The sequence below is a fragment of the Tenrec ecaudatus genome, chromosome 2 (assembly GCF_050624435.1).
Source record: "Tenrec ecaudatus isolate mTenEca1 chromosome 2, mTenEca1.hap1, whole genome shotgun sequence".
NCBI classification, from domain to species: Eukaryota; Metazoa; Chordata; class Mammalia; order Afrosoricida; family Tenrecidae; genus Tenrec; species Tenrec ecaudatus.
Genome location: NC_134531.1, coordinates 124,665,656 through 124,691,183, shown reverse-complemented (window position 1 = coordinate 124,691,183; position 25,528 = coordinate 124,665,656).

Sequence of the window (25,528 nt, the reverse complement as noted above, 5' to 3'; positions counted from 1 at the left end):
TTAGCTTTGTTTTTCATTTATTTGTTTGCACTCCTTTTTATAGGAAAAACAACTTATGTTTAGAGGTTTCTTAGACTGAAATTTCTATAGGTTCAGATGACCAGATATTCATATAATATTGAGTATACCATGGACTGACAGAAGATGACATAGATGTCTCAGAGAAAGTACAATTAGAAGGCTTCCTAGAAGGAAAAATGATAATACTCCATTGAGACATGTTCTCAGTATTGACACAGGGTTGACAGGAGCCTGCAAGGCCAGGCAGCATTTTGTTCTGTTTCTACATGGGGCATTATGAGTCAGGACAGACCCACTGGCACCTAATAAAAACAAACACGATTAGATTCACTAACATGATTGAAAGAAGCTGTCGCTTATATAATCCAAATCCACAGCTCTTTGGTTGCTGCCAACTCAGAGATCCTGTAGAGGGTTGCCATCCTGTAATTCCTTGGGATAGCAGAGAGCCTCCTCTTTTGCCCAATGAGCAGCTGGTGAACCAGAGTTAGCACCCGAACACCTAACCCAAAGCAGAGAATTAGGTAAAGCCCGGAGCTCTGACATATGTATGTATGTGCTTCTCTCTCTCTCTCTCTCTTTCTCTCTTTCGACACACATATAGTTGGATATATATTATGTTGATAGATTTTTTATGACCATTTTCTATTATCCTGATTAAAAATATTTTAGTTGAAAGGGTCCTGGAAACAATCTGGTTACTCTGAAGTATATTGCTCATGTAATTTAGTACACTGAACAAACATTTTTCTTTCATCAGCATGCCTTTCTAAGATCCCGGCAGTAGATTCTTATGGGTATTCATTAGTTATTGTTAAGAATTTTCATTGATTGCACTTTTCAAAAATTATCTAATGCTTTTCAATGAATATTTTCTTAAAATCTATTACCATATTTTAATGAATACATTTTTAGTCAAAGTTATTCTTGGCTTCTATTGCTACAAGTGTCAAAATCTAGCAAATGTAGCTCCTACACATGATACAACTGTAAAGTGGATGGCTGTAGTGAACCATAAGTCTTAACTCTATTAAGATACCCTGATATTGATTTGAGGGTTATCACTGAAAAGGATTCACTGGATTTATAGAGTCAAGGAACACAGAATTGTTAAGCACAATTACATTATAAAATACAATCCCTAAAAGTCTAAGAGAGAAGATATGACCTTTGTTAATCAACAAAGTTTCTCACTTGTTAATTAACACATAATATTAACTGGATTAAAATACACGACCTAAGAATAAGTGTTCAACATCGATGTTTGTTGAACTGAATAAACTGTTTTTCAGTAGAATATGTCATGTTAACCTAGTGGAAGAATATTTACTTAGAGCATATTCACATCAGTATTTTGTTATAAATATGTCCATTTATTGTCTTTTAAAATCTATCGCTAACACAACAGAATCATTTAATACATTGTGTTCTCCTTAAATATTTCACAAAGAGATTAGTTCAGCAAACAGCTAGTTGTTAGGTTTCTTTTAATAAAATACATTTCTGAATTTCTTTAACCCACTATGGTAGTTACATAACCTGTTGTCAATTTGAGATTTAAGAGTGAAGGCGTAGGGCTTAGCCTGTCAATCAGGTCACAGCTTGATGACCTCATTTGGAGGGTCTAAGGAGAGAAAGAGCTCATTGAAGGCTTGACACACTTACAAGACATTACTAACAATGAGTCTGATGAGTTTTGCTGATGCATCCAGAGACCTGGGAGCTGGCGGAGCCACATAGATGCCCCTGCCAATGCTGAAATGCTTCCACCACCACTGGATCCACAAGACTTTCCCCCCGACTGACCTGTGCTTTCCTGCATTCAGCGTCATTACATGGCCGCATGAGTCTGAAGAAGAAATGTATGGATTAGTATCAACATATGGGGTAATATAGGACTCCTGGACTTGATCTGGATTAGGCTGGGTTGTTTTCTCAACACTCAATTGCTCATGTATATAAAGTTCTCTCACGCACATATGAGTGTCTATGAATTTTGTTTCTCTAGTCTACCCAGACTAACACACCCACTATTTTAATTTATTTTTTAAACTGAGTATAAAAAAGAATTAAGAAGTTACTTATTTTATCACTATATTTGATATTCTAAAATAATGATAAATCTCTCACTTTAAATTAAGTGTATATATCGCTATCTATATGTTATATATATATATATATCCCTATACTGCTAATATTTATTATAAAGGGTCTGATAAGACCTAAGCTAGGTGGGAGGAGTCAGGTACAAACTCACTCCCCTCAATACCGCAGTTTAAGGTGCCACTTTGGAATTGTCTAAAATTGGGCATACAAACATTAGCTCCTGACCTGTTCTCCAATGTCCCCAGCCTTGACCTAACAATTCTGGAGTCTGATCCATGCTCCTTTGGCCCAAGCCATGCAAACTGAATTGGACACCAGGCTTCTGTGGATAGAAATGATTTTTCTGGAAGCCAAATATTTTAAAAAGTTATTACAACTGATTTATTTGAAATATAATGTATTTTTCCAGTAAGCAAATGTATTTCATATAGAGAAAAGACTGAATAACATTTGGATAATTATCAGAAATATTATATTTTGCTTCAGAAAATATGACACTTATTTTAAACGCATCGATGAAAATTATCATAATCATTACAAATTTACAAATTACAGTTACATGTGGAATATCTAGATCCTGCAAAAAATTAGGTTGCAAGGTTTGGGGATGCATTTATCAAATATGTTTAAAATTTTTATCAAAATTATCATGGAAAAGGAAAAATTACTGAAGATTTTAATTGCTATGAAAAATTTTAGTCAGATATTTTAATCAATAACTATATTGTTGAAGATATTTGTATCTCTATTCACAAGGAAAATCGGTAACATTGACTGATGAAGGAGATATAATGTGATCAATAGTAAGAAGCACAGAATACAATGGTGAGTCAAAATAATCATTTACCTTGTCATTTGAGAAACTCTTTTACAAATCTATCAGTAAGGGAATATAAAAAAAGACATACAAGCAGGGATATTTAGTAGGGATTTTACCTTATTTAGTCTTACCTTCTCTATGAGGTTTAAATTTCTACTTTTGAAATGTTAATTACCTTTTTCATTTCTAATTCACAATGCATTGTTAAACCTTATTTATCCTTTCATCTGCTACATGGAGAAGATGTTATTTTTTATTAATAGATCATTTTATTGACGATTCTTAGTTCTATAACAATCCATACATCAGTTTTATCAAACACATTTGTACATATGTTGCCATCATTTTCAAAAGTTTTTTGTGCTCAAGTCCTTGATATCAACTCCTCTTTTTTCCTGCCCTCCCTACCCTCCCACCCTATGGAGCCCTGATAAATTATTATTATTTTCATATCTTACAGCATCCACTGTCTCTCTTTGCATATATTACTGTTGTTCATCCTCCCACCCCCACCCTGGGGGTGGGGTTTGTTATACATCGATCATTATAGTCAGTGCCCCATTTCTCCCCCTTCTCACTCTACCTTCCCCCTGCCCCCATGGTATAGCTACTCCCATTACTGTTCCTGAGAGGTTTATCTTTCCTGTATTCCATGTGTCTAGAGTTTTTATCTGTACCAGTGTACATGCTCTGGTTCTGTCGATTTGTAAGATAGAATGGGGGTCATGATAGTGGGGTGAGGTGGAGGAAGAATTACAGAATTAGGGGAATGCTTTGTGTTCCCTTGGTGCTATGCTGCACTCTGGTTGTCTCTTTCCTTCCTTGTGACCCTTCTGTGAGGGGATGTCTAATTGTCTACAGATGGGGTTTGAGTCTCCACTCCAACGTTCTCATTAGCATGAGTATATTTGTTTATTTTGGGTTTTCTGATGCCTGATAGTTGATCCTGTTGACACCTCATGATCATACAGGCTGGTGTATTTCTTCCATGTGGGCTTTGTTTCTTCCCTTCTAGATGGCTGCATGTTTAACTTCATGCCATTAAGACCCCAGATGCAATATCTTCTAATAGCCAGGCACCATCAGCTTTCTTCACCACATTTGCTTATGCACCCATTTTGATTTCAGGGATCATGTCAGGAAGGTGAGCAACACAAAATGCCAGGTTATTAGAACAAAGTGTTTTTGCATTGCGGGAGTACTCGTATAAACACCCAATGCCCATCTGCTACCTTAATACTTAACTTTAATTATATGTACATGTACCTATCTCTCTCTTGTTATATGTTAATATATGTCCATATGTGCATGGATATATTTATACCTCTATAAATATCTTTTGCCTCCTACTTCCTTCCTCTATTTCTGTTAACATTCTTACTGTCCCACATTGACCTTCAATTGACTGTCAGTACTTCCTCTCAGCTACATTGCACTTGACCAAACCCCATCAGACAGGAGGTGTTATTTTCACCAACTGAACCCCCAGGTTGTTGTAACACATGTTTATAGTTCTCATCTATTAACAGGTATCTTGTATCATCGTGTCTTATTTCTGGAATTATAGTTCTAAGAGTTTCTGAGATCTTTAAATTAGCTGCTTAAACTATAACATCTGAAAGCACAGATTTTACTCTTATTTCACTTATAAATTATCTAAATTTGACTACATTCCTTAAGGCCTCTAGTTCAATTTATTTATCTCTAAAAGTTATCAATAACATTACTCACCTCATAGAATGGAATTAAAATACAACAATTCTTGGGAAAAGTAGCATACATACTTAGAAAGTAGTGAGCTTGATATAAATGATTTTAAATTCAACATACTCGTTTACGATCACCACTTGTCTGTTAGCTCATTGTACTGTGGTGGCTTGCAGGTTGTTGTTTGGCTGGAAGTTATGTGACTGGTAATCGAGTGTTAGCACAGCTTCCAGTTTAAGAAAAGACTGTGAAAAAGAAATTGGCTGTCCACTTCTGATGAATTAGCCACTTAACACCTTAGGAATCATGGTGTAATGTTGTCAGTGAACTATTGAAAGCCTCATTTGTAACAGTAGACACAGGGCTGAAACAATGGGCTCAACATAACACTTGTGAGGATGACAGCTATGTTTCATTTTATTTTATGGGAATTTGCTTTGAGTCAGAACCAATCCAATGGCATCTAACAAGAATAACATTTTTTCAAGCAGTTTTCTTATTTTATGTTTACCTACAACAAAAGATTAATTTCATAATTCACCAAGCCCCCTCCTAGCTTGTGTTTACTCTTTCTTTTAATTGTAAAATATTAAATGAATTAATTATCTGTGCAAAATCCATTAAAGCAACATAAAATACTTGCTAACATTCCCATTCACATGTATACTGTAACTAAATGAAACTTCTATCAACTATTTACTATCTGTAATTCAGTCTTTTTATTACACATCTGCATAATGCCTGTTATATAGTTGCCTAAGAATATACAGTACAATTGCTACCACAAAAATTATTTGAGAAATATTCTTGAGTGCAAAATAATTTTGCAATTGCATGAAAAGTTTTATTAGATGCATTCCACAGAATATAATCAATGGCTATAGGCATATACTAAAGAAATGAGTTATAAAAAATATTTTACCATGAAATGGTTGGTTGTCCATTCCTATCCATTGAAAAGCATATAGTTGTTGACCTGATTTCCAGTCTAATTCAAACATCAGCTTCTCCCTAGGAGAAAGGTGTTGCTTTCTACTCTATTAACCAGTCAGTCTTGGAAACTCACAGGGGCAGTTCTGCTTTGTCCTATTGAGTCACTGTGAGTTATCATTGACTTATGGCAGGGAGTATGAGTATGTATATAGTGGTAAAAGAACCCTGGTGGCATAGTGGTTACACCTTGGGCTGCAAGCCACAGGTCAGCAGTTCAAAACCACCAGCTGCACAGTGGGAGGAATATGGGGCTTTCTACTCACATGAGCATTTACAATCTCAGAAACTCACATGGGCAGGTCTACACTATGGGTTGCCATGAGTCAGGATCAACTTGATGGCTGCAAGAGAGACAGCTGACAAGCAAGGCTGTTACTCTGAGGACTAAGGTCACCTGGCACAAGAAGACAAGTTATTTTCAACGGCCTCATATACATGTGAAAGTCGGACATTGGATGAGGAAGGCCAAAGAATATTTTATGTATTTGAATTTGGTGCTGGGAAATTTTTATTCAAAGTACTATGGACTGACAAAAAGGACAAACGAATCCGTCGTCAAAGAAGCATGACCAGAGGACTCTTTTGAGGCAAGGATGTTAAGTCGTCACCTTACATATTTCGGACATTTTGACAGTTGAGACAAGTTTCTGGAGTCGGACATGATGCTTGTTAATTTAGAGGGGCAGAAAAAAGAGAAAACCCTTCCCACTGAGAAGGATTGAGAAAGTGGCTACAACAAGGGGCTCAAGCATGGAAACAAGAGAAGGTAGAGCCGGACCACAACTACGGATGAAACAGCGCTCAGCAGTGCTTCCTTCTGTTATGCAAAGAGTCCATATGGGTTGGAACCTATGGCACTTAGCAATAAGAGCAACAACTGTATAGAAGCAGAAACGTTAGTCCTCTCCACACAAACATATGCAATGTACAGTGTGCAATACTTACATTTTGGATAACTATATAGGAATATAAAATGCATAATTCAAATATCATGGACAGTATAATGCGCCATGTTTTGCTTTTAGTTGTCTTGAATTGACTTGAACTAATGACAGTCTCATACACAACACAAAAATATGCTTCTCAGTCCTGAACGCTCTTCACAATCTTTGATTTGTTCAAGTCTATCAGGTCACTCTGCATGCGTGTTTCCTGATACAGGCAGATTATTCTTTAGGCCTGTAGATAATGCCTGTTGTGATTCACTCTTCATTGGCTAATTCATGGAAGCAGATTGCTAGACATTTCTTTATAGTCTATTTTAGTCTGAAGCTCTACTGAACTCTGTCCACTGTTAATGACCTTGCTGGCATTTAAAATACCGTATTTCCAGTATATTAGCGACACACTGGCTACTAAAGCCTGATAACATAACAAGTGCATTTTAACTAATATTAAGTTACATAGCATGAACACACTATTACATATATTACATAAAGTTTATATATTGTCTTGATTATGAGTAATATGTTTATATTAACCATGCACTTTATATTTTGTATTCCTTCCCAGAAAATACATCTGAAACTCACTCTCACTGGGTTGATTCTGTGAAGATTTATGGGAGCAGGTAGACCTATCTGCTATCAAGAACCTATTGAATTTTCCTTCTTGTTGTTGGTTTTAGAACTCTTTTTTTTCTTCCAAATCATTCCATAGTGCAATCACATCCAGCAGAGTTGTACATTTACTACCACAAGCAATTTCCAAATATTCTTTTTCTATATGTACCCTATAATATCATCACCCCTTCACCCCATCACTCTATCTGTGTCCCCCTTCCTCAAAACTTTTATTCCACTTGCTGACTCTATAGTTTCATCAGTCCTGGTTTTATTACCCCCCAAAATAAAAAAAACATATGCGGGGATAACAAAAGAACCCACAATTGTGCTGGGTGGAGCAGTGCTTTCATAGTACGCATTTATCCCACTAGGTGAGCATCAAGCAACTTGCTCTGAGTTAGTGTACCCAGTGGCATCACCTGGGACGGTTATCTGGTCACAGTGAATTTTGTCGTGAAAGCAGTTTTGCTGGAAACTTGTTTTTGTGATGACTGATTTAAGAGAACAGCATGTGGCTGTGGAATTTTGTTTCCTGCTCAGGAAAAAAAGCTGCAGAAACTGATGTTATGTTGGACACAGCACTGTGGGAAAAACTGAAGTGTGTGAGAATGTTATTCTTTAAAAAAAAAGTGGTTTGTCAATTGATGGCATACCTCATTCTGGACCTCTGTTAACTTCCTGAGCAGACAGAAATGTTGACTCATAGTGCACTTGGAGTTCATTCCACCAGGTCAGCCTGTTAATCAAGATTTCTACTTAGAGGTTCTGAAAAGATTGTGTAACAGTTAGTGACAAAAATGGCCTGATTTGTGGCAGATGGGGACTGGTTTTGCCACCATGACAATGCATCTGCTCATGAAGCCATATCAATGCACCAGTTTTGGACAAAAAAAACCCAGCATGCCTCTCTTGCCTTACACACCTTACTCACTTGACCTAACTCTGTGCGACTCCTTTTGTTTCTGCGAATGAAGAGAGACGTGAAAGGACAGTGATTTGATGACATAGTAGAAGTGAAGAAAAAAAAACAACATGGGAGAAGCTGCCAGCAAAATTTGAAAATATTTCCAAGAATGGAATCACAAATTTGACAAATATATTAAGTGTAATGGAGAGTACTTTGAAAGTGATAAAGTTGTTTTGTAAAAAAAAATTGAATATATAGCTTTAAATTAAAAAGTGTTCCCGTAACAAAAAATCACAAAGTCGGTGAGCTGAAAACAGTGATTTAGTTTCTCATAATTATGATGATTAGAAGCATGTATTCAGAGCGCCATCGGATATATGTTTCTCTATCTGCTACATGACAAGAAGTCTTCTTGTTACTTCCAGCCTCTGGAATTCCTAGAAATCTTTATAGCTCCTTGCCTTTAAGCTACATCTTCCCCTGACCTCTACCTTCTCCCTGCGTGTGACTCTCTTCTAGATTTGCTTTTGTGTTTTCCTTCCCATTAATAAGACATTACTCAAGAGAGCAAAGGAGTAGGACTCATTCATCCTGCTCAACAGGATTTAACTGATGCTGTCTTCAAAGGAAAGATCCTGTTTTCCCAAAGAAAATCAGATTCACAGGCACAGGATTTAGGACCTCAGTGTATCATATAGGGGGTATGGTGCAGTGAATTTGGCTTGACTTTTGTAACCATAGCCTTTGAAAATCCTACCATATTATTGGGTAGGAGCATGCACACAGGGTATAGGAGACTCTACCCAGGGGACGGGTCATTGTTGCTACCGCATTGTTGTTGTTAGGTGCAATCCACTCAGTTGTGACTCATGGGAAATTTACGCACAACAGAGCTAAACCATGTCCAGGCCTGCGATATCGTCACAATTGTTCTCATGTTGGAGCCCATTGTTGCAGCCATGTATCAATTCATCTCATTTAGGACATTCCTCTTTTTCACTGTTCCTCCAATTTACCAAGCTTTAGGTCCTTCTCCTAGGACTAGCTTCTTTTGACCACATGTCCAAAGTTTATAAATCTTATAGAGTCTGGTTTTATTTTGCCATGCCACTAGGTCTAAAATGGACCATCTCCGAATCAGGCAGGTATGGACAGTAGGGCAAGCTTGCATATGGTTTTATAAAACACATACTGTAGTTTCCAAATTAGCTATCAAATTTAGTGTGCTTAGGGTTATGGTAGGTTATGAGTTGGGCTGTTAACCAGAAGATCAGCAGTTCAAAATCAACAAGGGGGAAAGTTGAGATTTTCTATGACAATAAAGACAGTTGCTATGAGTCAGAATTGACTTCACAGTGAGTTTGGTTTTCTGATTTAATGATGTAGGAGGGTCCCAGTCACTCTGTGTCTTCTCTATAACATTGACAGGGTCATAATTTTAGCCATTTTTTAAGGAGTATGCAGTGATATTTAATTGCATTTCCTAACTAAACTTTTTTCTATTTTAAATCATATTAATTTTGTCTTCTAATAACTGTTTTGGAACTGTTTTTTGTACATTCTTGGTGTAAGACTTTTTATCAAATATATGACTACAAATATTTCTCCCAATGTTTTTGATGCCTTTTTAAATAATTCAATACCCAAAGTTTTTTCTTATTAGTTCTCCTTGCAAAGTTATAAATATATGTCTTTAGTTTAAATATGAGATCTATTTTGTATGAACATTGTATTTAGCCAAAATAAGTCACTTTCTCTTTTTTTGCATGTCGATAAGCAATCATTTGAACACAAATTGTTCAGAAGAGTCCTTTCACATAATTAACTACAATTTACTCGCAAATCAATGGATACTATGTGTATAGATGCATTTCTTCATATTTCACTTTGTGTCACTGATTTATGCTTGTCCTTAGGCCAATACCACAGCCTTAATTAAATATACTTTCATGCTAAAATGGAATAATATCTTAACACTGTTATGTTCATATATTTTGTCATTTAAGATCCTTTGCATTTTAAAAATTAGAATCATTTTATGAGTTTCTATTTGTATAGTAGTCTTGTTATTTTTATTTTGACTAGACTGCACCAAAAATATAGATATAGAGCTATCATATCAACAATTTTTGTATTTTTTATTGAGATTATATTCCCATTTATTTTGTTGTTTATAAATTCTCCTCTATATGCTTTTACACAAGTTATATGTTTTGATTAGCCCATCTTTGAGTATTTTTATGCACATTGTCATTGGTAGTAAACTGGGCAGAACTGATTTGTGGGTTTCTGAGACTATAACTCTACTGGACTGGAAAGGTTTGTGTTTCTCTAGCATGGTGGCTGTTGGTTTAAACTGCTTAATTTGGATTAGCCATATTTCAAGCACATATCAGCCACATGTAATTAGTAGTTAGTAGGTATATTTCACTAGGCACTGACTGCCCTGAATTTAGAAACAAAAGGGGAGAAAGAATATGTCTAGCATATTCTCTGAGGAAAATTTTAAGTCTCAAGTTAGTATTAGAAAGAGTCTATGCAGAAAATATTGAATGATGTAGCAGGCATCACATGAAGATGGACGAAATACACAATATCCCTGTACCAACCAAGAAGTTCTTCAACATTCAACAATTTCCGGAAATAGCATACTGTCAAGAATCTATGTCCTTGAAGGAAGAGATGACAGCTATGCTGGAGGCATCAGCTTTCAAATCTAAGTGGGAAGGTTACAACAAGTTGTGCAGTGTTGGAAGTACTCACCAACTATGCTAAGAAATTTGGAAGACAACTAACTGACCAACTGAATGGGAGAAACCCATATTTCTGCTTATACCAAAGAAAATGACCCCCAATTTGGAAATTATCTATGAATATCATGAATATCCCAAGGGGTTAAATATTGCTGAAGATAGTATATGATTATAGCAATACATTGACAGGGAGATGACTGAAATTTGAGCCAGATTCAAAGAGTGTATGAAATTAGAGATATCACTGCTGACCTCAAATGGATCTTGGGTGAAAGCAGAGACACCAGAAATGTGTTAACTTATGTTCCAATGACTATGCAAAGGCCTTTACCTGGATGGATCATAATGAGCTATGCCATGATAATAAATGAAAATTACAGAAAACTGCATTGTCCTCATGTGGGAACTCCACCTAACACAGGAGGTAGTCATTCAAACAGAGCATGGGGATCCTGCCCGGGTTAAGCTCAGCAAAGAGGTGTGTCAGTGGTGTGTCCTTTCAACATGCTTATTCAAAGCACATTCTGAGAAAATAATCTGCGCAGCTGACGTACATGAGGAAGAACAGCATAAAAATTGGAGGATCGCCTTTTAACAACCTCTAACATGAAGAAGACACAACCTTTCTTGCTGAAAGTGAGGATGGATTGAACCATTGGTGATAAAAAGAAAAGACTGCCACCTTCCACATCCATTAGACTTCAATGCAAGGAAAACAGAAATTATCACGCTGTACCAATAGACACTATCATTCTAAAAAGAGACCAAAAGGGTTGAACTTGCCAAGGGTTTTATCTTATTTGGATCTGCAATCCAGGCTCAGGGAAGCCACAGTCAATGAATCAATCACAGCTTGATATTGGGCAAACATGTTATGCAAGGATTCTTTACAGTGTGAAAGGATAAAGATGTGAGCTTGAGGACTACGCTGTGCCTTACTAAAGCCATGGCATTTTCAGTTGCCTCATATGCATACGAAGGTGGGAAAATACATAAAGAAGTCTGCAGGGAAATCGATGCCTTTAGCTATGGTGTGGGCAAAAGATAGCGACAGTCCCGTAAACTGCCATAAAGGCAAGCAAATCTGTCTTGAATGACACACAACTAGAAAGTCCCTTCTAAGGAAGGATGGAGAAACTTCATTTCACATACTTGGGTTATATTATTAGGGAATAGCAATCCCTGGAGAAGAACATCCCGCTTAGTTGGAGTGAAGGGACAGCAAAAAAGAGCAGGATCCTCAACTACCTAGATTGACATGGCTCTAACAACGACCTCAAACACAAAGGCAATCATAAGGATAGTGCACCATCAAAATGTGCCTCACTCTGCTGTACTTGGGTTTCCATGAGTTGCAACTGATCCGACAGCACCTACCAACAGAGCACCTTTAATGGAATGATGACGAAATGTGGTGGCAGATGACCCCCCCTCTCTCTAGCAGATGATATTTTTACCTTTGTCTTAATTTTAAGGGACATAATTCTGTTTTAACCACAAATTTTAGCTTTAGTTCTTTTGAAGTGCTTTTGTTAAGTTCAGGAAATTCATGGATGGTTTTATCTTTATAATGAATTAATATTGGATATTGTCAAATGCTTTCTCACATGAATTTCTATAAACAGAGTTTATCCCTCATTTATTTTATTCATTTTTTGAAATTAGGCTATTAAATATTATTTTCGTAGACACTGTTACATCTTGTGTTAATGATTTAGTGTCAAATGGTGTGTATGATTCCTTTTAATATTTTCTTCCTACAAAGTGGGGAGTAATTGTTATCTGGGAAATCAACTGTTTTGTTAGGTACTATATGAGAAGTGAAAGTTAGAGAAGGAAACGAAGGAGCAAAGGCACAAGGGCGAGTAAAGGAAGGCTTCTCGGTGGAGCTGTGAATAGCTTTGTCATTCTCTTGGAAGCCGATTGAGATATGAGGGGAAAAGAGTTGCTAAGATGAAATGGGATAGAGAAAATGTGAAGGGATGAAGGGAGATAATAAATGTGTTCAAAGCCAAACATTTAAGGTTATATTAAGCAAGCGACACGTCATAAAAAAAGGAGATGTTCATATAAAACTGACTTAATTAGAGCTGAATTCACCATTTTATTTATAAGTACAATTAACTCTTGATTACAATGAGCCTTGTTAATATAATTAAGCTTTGAAACCTGGGTTGTTGAGCACAGCCAGAGAAAATTGCATGATTGTTAGAATTAGTTCTACAAAAATTTATGTTCCTCAACATCAGCAGTAGCATCAGGAGCACCATCAGCACTGCTTGGCAGTCCTTTGCATATCCCTGGTCAGCAACTCTTTTATTAAATGGCTATACTTGGCCCTCACCAATGAGCTGTAGCCCTTTATACAGGCATTAAAGGGCCCTGTAATTACGTCACCAAAGCTTGGATTTAAATATAATAAAATAATTTAAAATGATAGAACTCTGAGTGGCAGTTATATTTTATGTATGTCAATTTGAGTTTGTGTGAATGTGCCAATCACGTGGTAGTCTGATGACACCTCTTGGTGGATATGGTCTTTGGTATAAGAGTGAGAGATGCTGTGAGCAGTTTTCTCTTTGCCCCTTTGCCTTCTAGTTTTGACTTTGTGCAAACCTCCTGTTTATCCCCCTCCAGATGTGGGCTTCCTAAACTTGAGGACTGTGGACAACCTGTCACATTTCCACTGACCTTGGGTCCTTGCAACTCAGTACCCACAGGCCTGTGATCTGCCAGCTCCCCCATCAATGTCGACCACATCAGCTTGCAGTTAGAGGAGTCTGAAGAGGGCTCCATCTAGCATAGAACCTATGAACCTGAGTTTGGGTGGGCTGGAGCATTTTCTTCATGTAAAGTTGATTCTAAATATGAAGTTCTTTCTTGTATATAAATGCATGTCACTGGCTTGTTTCTTTAGACAATTCAATTTAGCACACCATGTACCATCAATTGTACCTCAACAAATTAGTAATCATGCTAATTTTAGCATCCAAGTATATTCTTTATCAAGACAAAAATTCTTTATCACTGAGCACATGAGATATATAAACAGTGCTCCTGCTTGATTGTTTTGATGATGGCTCGCTCTCTCTTGAAAACTTGATTGTATCAAGTAAGCACTGTTTTAAAAAATAAATAAATAAAAGTAATCAGCCTGTCATACAGTTAACAAAAGTGCCCGTGTAATCATTAAACTGTCACCAACTGATATCAATTATGTAGTTGACACACAGTTTAAAAAGATAGAGGTTTGCTGCATTCTGTGCAAGTGGTGACTCAGACTGCTACTTTATTTAGGACTACAAAACTTGTTATTAATGGTTTCTAAATAATAATACTTCAACTATTATAAAATATTTTAATTTAAATAACCTATTTTCTATTTTTGATGATATAAGGATCAGGAACAAGTGGTATTTCAAAGGTTTGCCATGTTTCTAGTAGAAAGCATTAGTTTCCCTACTAGTACATTCACAAATTTTAGATTACAATAGAAATTTATCTCAATTTAAATACTAGGTTAAATTATTTTATGTGGATTTTGGTAACATATTTTGGTTTTGATTACATAATAATTTTTTTAACATCACACTAAAATGTTTAGATGTAAGTAACACTAATGGGACACAGATAATCAATTATTTATTGTATACCCATAAACATATTCAAACACGTTTTATTGAGTAATGGTCTGTAATGTTGTAAAATATAATTCCAATAATGATGAGTACAAGAATGAAGAAAATGTATGAAAAATGATTGTAGTTATTATTGCACAACTCTCCTTGATGTGATTGGATTATTAAAATCTATTTTAAGTGAATTATGTACAAAAATGTTGCAATAAAAGATTTGCAGACTTGGAAACCCAATTTATATATTAAATTAACATTTAAAAGATTCTATCCAATGCAATAATGTATAACACAATAAGATGTTAGCATTTGTCCAAAAGGTATCTCAGAAACAAACAAAATGTTTTATACCACGCTATTTAACATCTAACATACATTTATTTCTGAAACAAAAATCTTCAAGTTAACTATTGACACTAGACCAGGGTAAAATAGCCCAAACAATTGAAAATTAACCCCATGTGTAAATATAACATTACACTAAAATCATTAACTTCTTTATTATAAATCATTAGATAAATTAATAATGTGATAGATGCGATAAACAGAGTATATATTTTCATTTGTACAAAAGACATGTCATCAGGTTCTTAATACAGGGGTGGACTAAATGGTGATTGGTTAAAATAGTTTAACTGCAGAAAAACCATAGTTATTATTACTGTTATCACTTATGTTTTGTTATTTAATATACACCAATAAAATAGGCTTATAGGAGATACTTAAAAGCAAGCGTAATTAAGTTATAGCTTTGAAGATAATTTTTAGTTGTTATTTTTTTAAGTTGTTATTCTTTTAAGAAGAATAATGCTACCAATTTTTGGTTCTATAATATTGACAGGAGAAGGTTATACAATTCTTCTCCTAAATACTCATAAAAATCAGTTTAACTTGTGTGAAAAATTGAGTAAATGGACAACAGTGTACAAACCCACATAAATGAATCCTGTAATCCCTTCACCTAGATTAAGTTAGCAAATTCAAGCATAAATTTAGGTTTCCCTTTTCTATACATAGAATTTGAATCTTCCCTATATTGGGAAGAAAAGACTGTAGCAATGATATATCTTTCAATTCTCCACCTTGGTATAACTATTTTTTAATCCTATCCAGTTGTTGATAGGGAAGAATAACAATGTACTTGACCAAACTATATTTTAGTCAGTAGAAAGTAACTTGGATTCTAATTATTAATAACTTAATTCAGAGATGTTATTGCTATTAAATACTGAGATATAATTCATTAATAAGCCCCTTCAAGCCATCAGTCCTTTGATGATACATTGGAATTCTAGCCTCTATGCCAGTAGTTATAATCCCATTTAGGAGGAATTTCTTTTCAACAAATTAATTTGAAATATATTATGAATTCTCACATTAGGAGAGGTTGTGACTTGGGTCACTGTCTTTTGTTTCTTTGTGGGTATAATATGATGAAAGACAAAAAAAAAAACCAACCAAACCACTATTTATCTGTTAGTCGGTGGTGCTGTATTGGGTTGTGTGCTGCTGTGTGGTTGGAAGCTTTATTTTTTTAAACGTTTTATTAGGGGCTCATACAACTCTTATCACAATCCATACATATACATACATCAATTGTATAAAGCACATCCATACATTCCCTGCCCCAATAATTCTCAAAGCATTTGCTCTCCACTTAAGCCCTTTGCATCAGGTCCTCTTTCTTTTTTTTCCCCCCTCCCTCCCCGCTCCCCCCTCCCTCATGTGCCCTTGGTAATTTATACATAGTTATTTTGTCATATCTTGCCCTATCCGGAGTCTCCCTTCCCCCCCATCTCTGCCGCCCCTCTCCCAGGGAGGAGGTCACATGTGGATCCTTGTAATCAGTTCCCCCTTTCCAACCCACTCACCCTCCACTCTCCCAGCATCGCCCCTCACACCCTTGGTCCTGAAGGTATCATCCACCCTGGATTCCCTGTGCCTCTAGCCCTCATATGTACCAGTGTATAACCTCTGCCCTATCCAGCCCTGCAAGGTAGAATTCGGATCATGGTAGTTGGGGGGAGGAAGCATCCAGGATCTGGGGGAAAGCTGTGTTCTTCATCGGTACTACCTCGCACCCTGACTGACCCATCTCCTCTCCTAAACCCCTCTATGAGGGGATCTCCATTGGCCGACACTTGGGCCTTGGGTCTCCGCTCTGCACTTCCCCCTTCATTCAATATGGTATATTGTATAGTGTATATTGTATATATATATATATATACACACACATACATATATTCTTTTTTTTTTTTGCATGGTGCCTTATACCTGGTCCCTTGGGCACCTCGTGATCGCACCGGCTGGTGTGCTTCTTCTATGTGGGCTTTTTTGCTTCTGAGCTAGATGGCTGCTTGTTCACCTTCAAGCCTGGAAGCTTTATTAATGGTATTTCAAATATCAGCAGGGTCACCCAAGTGGACAGATTATAGCAGAGCTTCCAGAGTATCAATAGACTCTGAAAAGGGAATACATTGCCTAACTAGAAGGAATCATCCACTGAAAACTCATGAACAGCATTGAAACATTGTATATACTGAAGTCCTAATGAATAGAAGCAGAGAATTATCAGATTTAATGATCAGAGCCAATCTGAGGGGCTCACCTTGGCTAGCACTCAAATATGAGTGAGAAGTCGCTGCCTTCTCCAAGTAAGACTTGACCAGAATTACCTAGAGGGAGTAACGTTAGCAGGAGTGAAGCCTTGGCACCTTCAGTAGCTGATCGGGCACAATTCAGATAGAAATGAAACAGCTTCAAACGCCAATCAATAATCAGAACTTGGAATGTACAAAATATGTATCTAGCAAATTTAGAACTTGTTGAAGATGGAATGGATAAATATCAATACTTTAGGCTTTTGTGAGCTGAAATTGACTTGTCTTGGCCACCTTGATTCAGAAAATAATATAATTTACTAAGGTAAAAATGCATTTATTACCAAAAGGACATTCCAAGATCTATGTGAAAGTGCAATGCGGTCTGTGATAGGATTACTTCTATCTGTGTTCAAGGAAATTCAGTCAATACAACCAACTATTATTTGGATTTATGCATTACACCAGCCATTAAAACTGGTGATGAGAAATTAAAGAATTGCCAACGTCTACAGGATGAAAGTCAATCAAGATATATTAATAATAATTAATGATTGGAGTGCAATAGTTAGAATAGAGAAAGGAATAAAAATTGGAAAATATGACCTTGCTAAATGAAGTGAAACTGGATATAGAATGATAGAATTTTTCAAATCCAATACATTTTCCACTACAGATGCATCTTTTCAACAAGACAAAAGGAGACTATACACATGGGCTTTACCAGATGGAATGCACAGAAATCAAAATGACTACATCTATAGGAAGAGATGATAAAGAAGCTTACTGTCAGCAGCTAAAACCATACCAGGAGCCAATTGTGGAGCAGGTAATCAATTGCTTTTATGCAAGATAAGGTTGAAGCTGAAGAAAGTTAAAACAAGTTTATGTGAGCAAAAATATTACCTTGAGTATATCCTATTTGAATTTTAAGAACATCTCAATAACATATTTGATACGATCTTAAATGAGAGAAGGTCTGATGAGATGTGAGATGAGATCAAGAACATTATATATGAAAAAACAAAATCATCATAAAAGAGAGAAAAAAATCAGCTTTGATGTCAGAAGAGAATCTGTAAGTTTCTTTTAATAGTGGAGTGGCTGAGGCATATGGAAGAAATGATAAAGCAAAGAGCTGAACCGAAAACTTCAAAGGACAGACAGAAAAGACAGAGTATGACAATGAAGTGTCAAAGACCTAATGTTAGAAAACTAGAAAGAAAAAAACCCCACTCCCATGTTAAACTGAAAGAACCAATGAAAAATATTCAAGCCTCAATTTGTGATATTTAAAGATTCTATGACAAAATATTGAATGATGCAAAAGCATCAAAAGATTAAAATCATTCACAGCAACATGGTGCAACAAAAACCACTTGGCACTGAATCATGTCAAGAGGTAGCATATGAGCAGGAACCAGTGGAATGGAACCGAAGGAAGAAACTGAAGCTATACTGAGGACATGAGCTCATATAAGGCTCTCAGAGCTGGGGGGATGTTTCTAAAAGCTGACAAAGTGCTGCAAGAACTCACTTTTCCAAACAAAACACCTGGAAGACACCTACTTGGCCAAGAAAATGGAAAAGATCCATATTTGCACCCATTCCAAAGACAGGTGATCCAACAGAATGCTCAAACTCTAGAACTATATCATTGATATCAAATGCAAGTAAATTCAGTCTGAAAACCATCTAACAACAGTAGATTGCTGCAGTGCAATGCAGCAGTACATTGACAGGGAGCTGCCAAAATCAGACTGGACTCAGAAGAGGACTCGGAACAAGGGAGGTCACTGCTGACATCTGATGGATACTGACTGAAAGCAGAAAATTCCAGAAAGGTAATGGCTTTCATTTCATTTAATATGCGAAGGCATCGGACTCTGGATTATTACACTGAACAGCCTGGAGAAGAATGGAAACTGCAGAACATAAATGTGCTCACGTGGAACCTGCAGATGGGTCAGAATGGAAAAAGTAAACACTTCATGCTTTAAAATCAGGAAATGTGTGTGTCAGGTTTATAGCCTCTCATCATACTTATTCTATATATATTCTGACTAAATAATTAGAGATGTTGGCTTATATGAAGATTGTTCTATCAGGATTGAATGAAAGCTTAATTAACAACCTGTGATGTGCAGATGACACAAATTTACTGGCTGAAAAGTGAGGAGGGCTTGAAGCACTTGCTAATGAAGAGGAAGGATTTTAGCCTTCAGTAAACACTCAGTGTAAAAAAACCCCAAATCCTCAAAAAAACCCAAATCCTCAAAAAAACCAAATCCTCACAACTGCACCAAGAGTTAGCATCATGATAAGCAGAGAAAAGTTTGGATTGGTCAAGGATAACATTTTGTTTGGCTCCACAACCAATGCTCATGGAAGCAGGAGGCAAACAATGAAAAGACACATTGCATTGAATTAATCTGGTGCAGAGGACTTCGTTAAAGTTTTGAAAGGCCCATTAGACCAGTAGTCATTGTGCTTGAGATATAGTAAACAGGTGACTTCTGTCCTCTGAACCTATTATGTTCATCTTTGAAAATGCTGTTCTGCTTCTGCTGAACTTAGAGCAATTATTCTGACAAGATTTTTAACTCTGAATACGCTCAAGAATTACATAGTTCGCTTTATAGTATCTCATGGGAATTGGAGGTATAAACACAAAGCTGTAAAAAGTGACATCATGTCGCCCTCTGGTTGTTTGGCATTTTTCCTCTTTCCATTATATGGTTGTTTGCTAAAGTAACAAACATAGGGTATATAAATATACTATTTCATTAAAATTATAATATGTTCTATGACATGAATAAAGAAATATTACAAGCATAGTTTCCCACTGGGCTGTGAAAGCAAGGTCAACAGCTCAAAACCTCCGCTTGGGAAAAAAACAGGGCTCTCTACTCCCATAAAGTTACAGTCTCAGCAATTCACTGGGTCAATTCTACCCTGCTGTAGAGGATTGCAATGACTTGGCATCCAGTGACTGGCAGAGCTTTTGGTTTGGGGTATTTGAGATGACAGAATGAACATTACTAAAGGCGCCCAGAATACACTGTTGCAGAGTTGAACCTTTAAAAATAAGTAATGTAAATTTGTGATTTTCCCATTGAGTGGCTACCCAGCAGCCCATATTAGAGAGAACTCTGATTATAAGCGCCATTTTAATACCCAGCTGGTCTAACTCAACAAAAGTGTTCTGCCACATGGTGTAAACTGGTTAAATCTCACCACTGGTTAAACTAAAAAAGACCTCAAAGTGCAACAGAAAGAAGCACTGCCTAGCCCTCCATCACCCACATAATTGTTAAATTTGAACATGTTATTGTGGTTATTATGAAAATGTAGTTCATTGAGAGTCTTTGTCTTTTGCAGTGACCTTCTACTTTTCAAAAAATAATGTCTTTATATGGGACTGGTCTCTCCTGATAAAATGTGCATAGTATTTAGGCTGAAGTTTGGACATCATTTTGCTAAATAGCATGCAATCTGTATTTTTCTTCCAAGACAGCTTATTTGTTCTTCTGGTAGTTCATAGCTCCTTCAATATCATTGGCTAAAAACACAAGTCAAATGCTCCAATTCTTCCATCCTTTTCCTATTCATTATCATAAACTCACCTGCACATAATCGAATCTATCATTCCCTTGATCCATTGAAACTTATTCCTTCAAGTGATATCTTTGTTCTTTAAAGTTTTAAAGTTTAAAGATGTTTTCTGCAGCATATTTATCCAATGCAGTCTTCACTGCTGCTTCCATGAGCATTTACTGAGGAGAGATTAATAAAATGAAACTCTTGCTCATTTTATCCTTTCCTCTGTTGACCATGATGGTGTTAGCTGGCTCCGTTGTGAGGAATTTGCTTTTCTTTACATGGATCTGTAATCCGTACTGAAGGCAGTCTTTGCTTTTTCTCAGCAAATGCTTCAAGTCCTATTTGCATGCAGCCGGCAAAGTTGTGACATTTTAACATCACATTTAAAAAAGTAAATCCTCTTCCTAGCCTGATGCCACACACTCCTTCATATCGTCCAGCATCTCAGGTTTTTGGCTCATCCAACTGACCGCCTATGGACGGTGAAAAGGGCACAACTCTGGCGTTTCCTCATGTCAGCCACCCAGTCGCCCCGTGTTCTGTGTTCCTGGTCTTTGTGCAGGCTCCACATGAAAACCATGAAGAGCTCTGTGACCACAGTTTTCATCATGTTATCCATCCTTTGTAATGACACATACAGCGTAATGCTTTATTTATTATTAGCAGTACAGTGCTTTTAAAAAGACAATTAAACCAATAAGCATCCCTCTGGCATTCTGTTTTCAGCTAATATCACTTTGAAGTCAGCAGTCCATGTTTTCTTTTGAAAACAATTTGAAAATAAGCCCTCTATCACTATAGTGATGCAACCATTTTAAATTTATTCAGCAACAACCGATTTTAAATTTAATTCAAAAAAGTTTTACTTGAATGTGATATTAATAATATTGTTAGATAATTTATACATTCTGTTGGGATATCTTTCATCCTGTTTGGCGAAGTGCAGATTTTTATATACTCATTTGAATATTTTGCTTTATCTTCTAAAACCATCCTTTGAAATTTCCTGATTAGTTTTGGAATTTCATATTTTAATTTTCCACATGTGTTAAGTACTCTACATTCAAGAGCAAGGTTCAGATTCTCTTCTGAAACTCAATTAAATCCTTTCTTCCTTTCCAATCCCTTCAGTGATCTTTTGTTTATCTGTATATAATATTTTTGATAATAATTTTATAAAGCCTCTAAACTCACTGCCATCCAGTCAATGTTGATTCATAATGACTCTACAGGACAGGGTAGAAGTGCATCTGTGATTTTCCTACACTGCACCTCTTCACAGAAGTAGAGTGGCCTGTCTTTGTCCAAGAAATGACTGGTGATTGATTTTGAAGTACAGACATTTAGTTTTTAGCCCAACTTAAGCCACTATGCCACCAGGGTCCCTTTAATATTCTTGATATCATCCCACAATGGTGAGGTCAAATCATAAATCTGTTTTTGAGATATTCTCTAAATTCACATGGAATATACTCAAGGTCATATTTTTGTCTCATGATCATGTTTTAATGTTTTTTTCACCTTCACCCTGGATTACATATGAGCAATTTATGATCTGCCCCACATTGGACTTTTGGCCTTATTTTGGCTTATGATATTGACCTTCACCATTATTTTCCCCACAGACATAGTTAAGCTGATTCCTGTGTATTCCATCTGCTGAGATTAGGTGCATTGTGCTGTTTATGTTTTAGGAAAAAGTTATTTTCAATGAAGAATATTTTGATATTTCAAAATTCTATTGTTACCTGCAACTTAATTTCTATCATCAGGCCATATTTTGGAAAATATTGAAGTAGTGCTCCTTCCTGTTTTTTCCAACTTGTATGTTCCAGTCGCCATTAATTATCACCACATTTTGATTGTTTGTCTAATTATTTTAAGCCTGAGGAAGTAAATAGAATTCTTTAATTTCTTCATCATTAGATGTAGTATTTTAGGCATAATTTAAAATAAGGTTTGTATTAATTGGACTACCATGTAGCATTGTACTCCAAGATAAATTTCTAAATGTTCTTTTTAATAATGAATATAACATTTTCCTTTAATTGCTGCCCACAAAAGCCTAGGCCATTGATGTTTACATGTTCCATTTTAATTTTGTATACTTTTCAACATATTAAGATTAATATTTAGAATATTTCATTGTCTGATTATAAGTGGATCTCTGTTGCCCTTTATTCTTGTAATAATTGTTTTTCTTTTATATGTATTGTTTTCTTGATAGCAATCCATAGTTGTCTCAATGGGGTGGGCAAAGACTCTCCATGATTTGGAGTTTGTTGTGCTGTTTGGCACCACTGAGTTGAATCCCACTTATAGTGTTCTGGATAAAACAGAGGAAGCTCTTGCTAGTCCTGGGCTATCCTCAAAATCATTGTCATGTTGAAGCCCATCATTGCAGTCGCCATGTCAAATCATATTATTGATCATCTTCCTGTTTTTCAATGCCCTTCACTTTGCCATTCAGGATGTCATTTTCCAGAGTCTGATCTCTCCTGAGAGAATGTTTAAAATACATGGATGGAAAGCTCGACCTCCTCAATGCTAAGGAACATTCTGGATGCACTTTGTCCAAGAGAGACTTATTTGTACTTCTAGCAGTTCGTGGTGCTTTCAATATTCTTCATCAACACCAAAATCAAATGCATCTATTATTTTTAGGTCTTCCTTATTCAAAGTTGAACTCTCACATGCAATGAGGCAATTGAAAACATCATGGTTTGAGTCAGGCGCACATCAGTTCTCAAAGTAACATCCTTGGTTTTCAACTGTATAAAGGCTTGTGCAGCAGGTTTACCCAGTGCAACGCATCTTACGATTTCTTGACTGCTGCTTCCATAAGCATAGATTGTGGATCCTAGAAATATGAATTCCTTGAGAACATCAATCTTTTCTCCATTTATCGTGATGTTACCTATCGGTTTTCTTTAAATTGAGTTAATCGACACCGAAAGATGCAAACCTCAGCAAAAACTGCTTCAATTCCTCTTCACTTTCAACAAGCAAGGTTTTTCATTGCTACATCAGAAGTGTTATTAAGATTTCCTTTGATCTTGATGGAGTTGTTTTAGTTCATATACTTTCCTCAGTATACAGATGGAATACTTTTGGTGGGAAGATTCAACACCGACGCATACCATTCTGGATTCTAAGCCCTGCATCACTACTCTTTTGTCCTATTTCTACACCTGCTTTTTGATCCATGATGAGCAAAAGGAAGTGGTCTGAGGCTCCCGTTATTCTAAATGCTATATGGAGATGTTATGATCCCATTCCAATGCTTTTTCATAGACAATGGTCCATAAGAAAGCATCTTTCTGAAATTCTCTGCTTACAGCCAAGGTCCATCTGGCATCAACAATGAGATTTCTTATGCACTAGCTCTTCTGAGTCAGCCTGAACCTTTAGAAGTACCCTCTCAAGGCATGGCTACAACCGTTGTTTAATATTCTCAGCAACATTTAATTATATGTAATACCAACTATATTCTGTTTAGTCACTATTCTATTCTTCAGAATGGGTACAAATATGGATCTTTGCCAGTTAGTTGGCAGAGTGGTATAATTGAGTGAGTGCTTTCAGTGCTTCACCAGCTTGTGGAAACACTTAAACTAACATTCCATCAATTCCCAGAACTTTGCTTTGGCTAATGCTTTCAATGAAGCTTGGGCTTCTTCCTTCAGTACCATTGTTTTTGATTATATATCAACTGCATTTCTCGGCACATCTTCTGATTCAAAATGGCATTGCCAGCCCATTTCAGCTCAGCATATCAATTTTAATACAGTCCAGTTCACTACTGATGATTTCTAAAATTTATAGATTCATACTTCATATACTCAAAGTTCCAATTATTAATAGATATTTGTAGTTGTTTCTTCTCATTTTGTTGTAATACATCAGCAAATATAGGCTTTATCCAACATTAGAATGCAATGGAATAGAATGCAAGAGAAAAATATATACTATCTGAATCTTCTATTCATTTACTATGTGCATTCAGCGGAAAACAACACTGACGGCTTTACTCCATTTACATTATTATTTTTGAACCTATTTAACAAGGCAGACCTTTTCCAGTCATATCTGACTGCCTTCACACCTGACAGGCTCATCTTCTGCCACCGTGTATGACGGTGTTCTGTGGCTATCAATGAGGCTTTCAGTGTCTGACAATGTTTCACTTCTATTCCCACGATGCTCAGTGGTTAATGCCTAAAAAGTGAAAAAGCCTATTTGTTCTGAAATTGTCTTTTCTTTAATTTGTCAGGAAATATTTAAATGTAATATTTTCTATCTAAAAGAACTATTTTTCAATAAAGAATTTCTAAATATTTTATTTTATAAAGAGTGACCTGGTCTTAAGGCAAAATGAACAACAACAATACATTCAATTTTTTAACATGACCCATTAGAAGTGATAACTTTGTTCACCAAAGAATAGTACCCTTATTTATTACTTACAACCTATCTCAATATACAACAGTTCACAATTATAGCAATAGTTAAATATCTGATACCTTAATATTCTGTGCATTTATTGTGTATAGTAGAGCAATTGAACATTAACAAAACATCCCAATCTAGTCCACATCAAGTCCATAAATTCAGTGTTAACCCATATGTTTATACTAGCCCATAGATTCCTCTTTAGATTTATTCAGTGGATGGAAAGTCTTCTGAATCAAGTGGCAGTTGAAACATCTCAGTGCTGGCCTGGGTCTCCACATTAGTGGTAGTTATATGATCTGGTGTCAATTTGAGGATTGGGAGTGAAGGGGTGGAGTCTAACCTGTCAGTCATTGTATAGCCAAT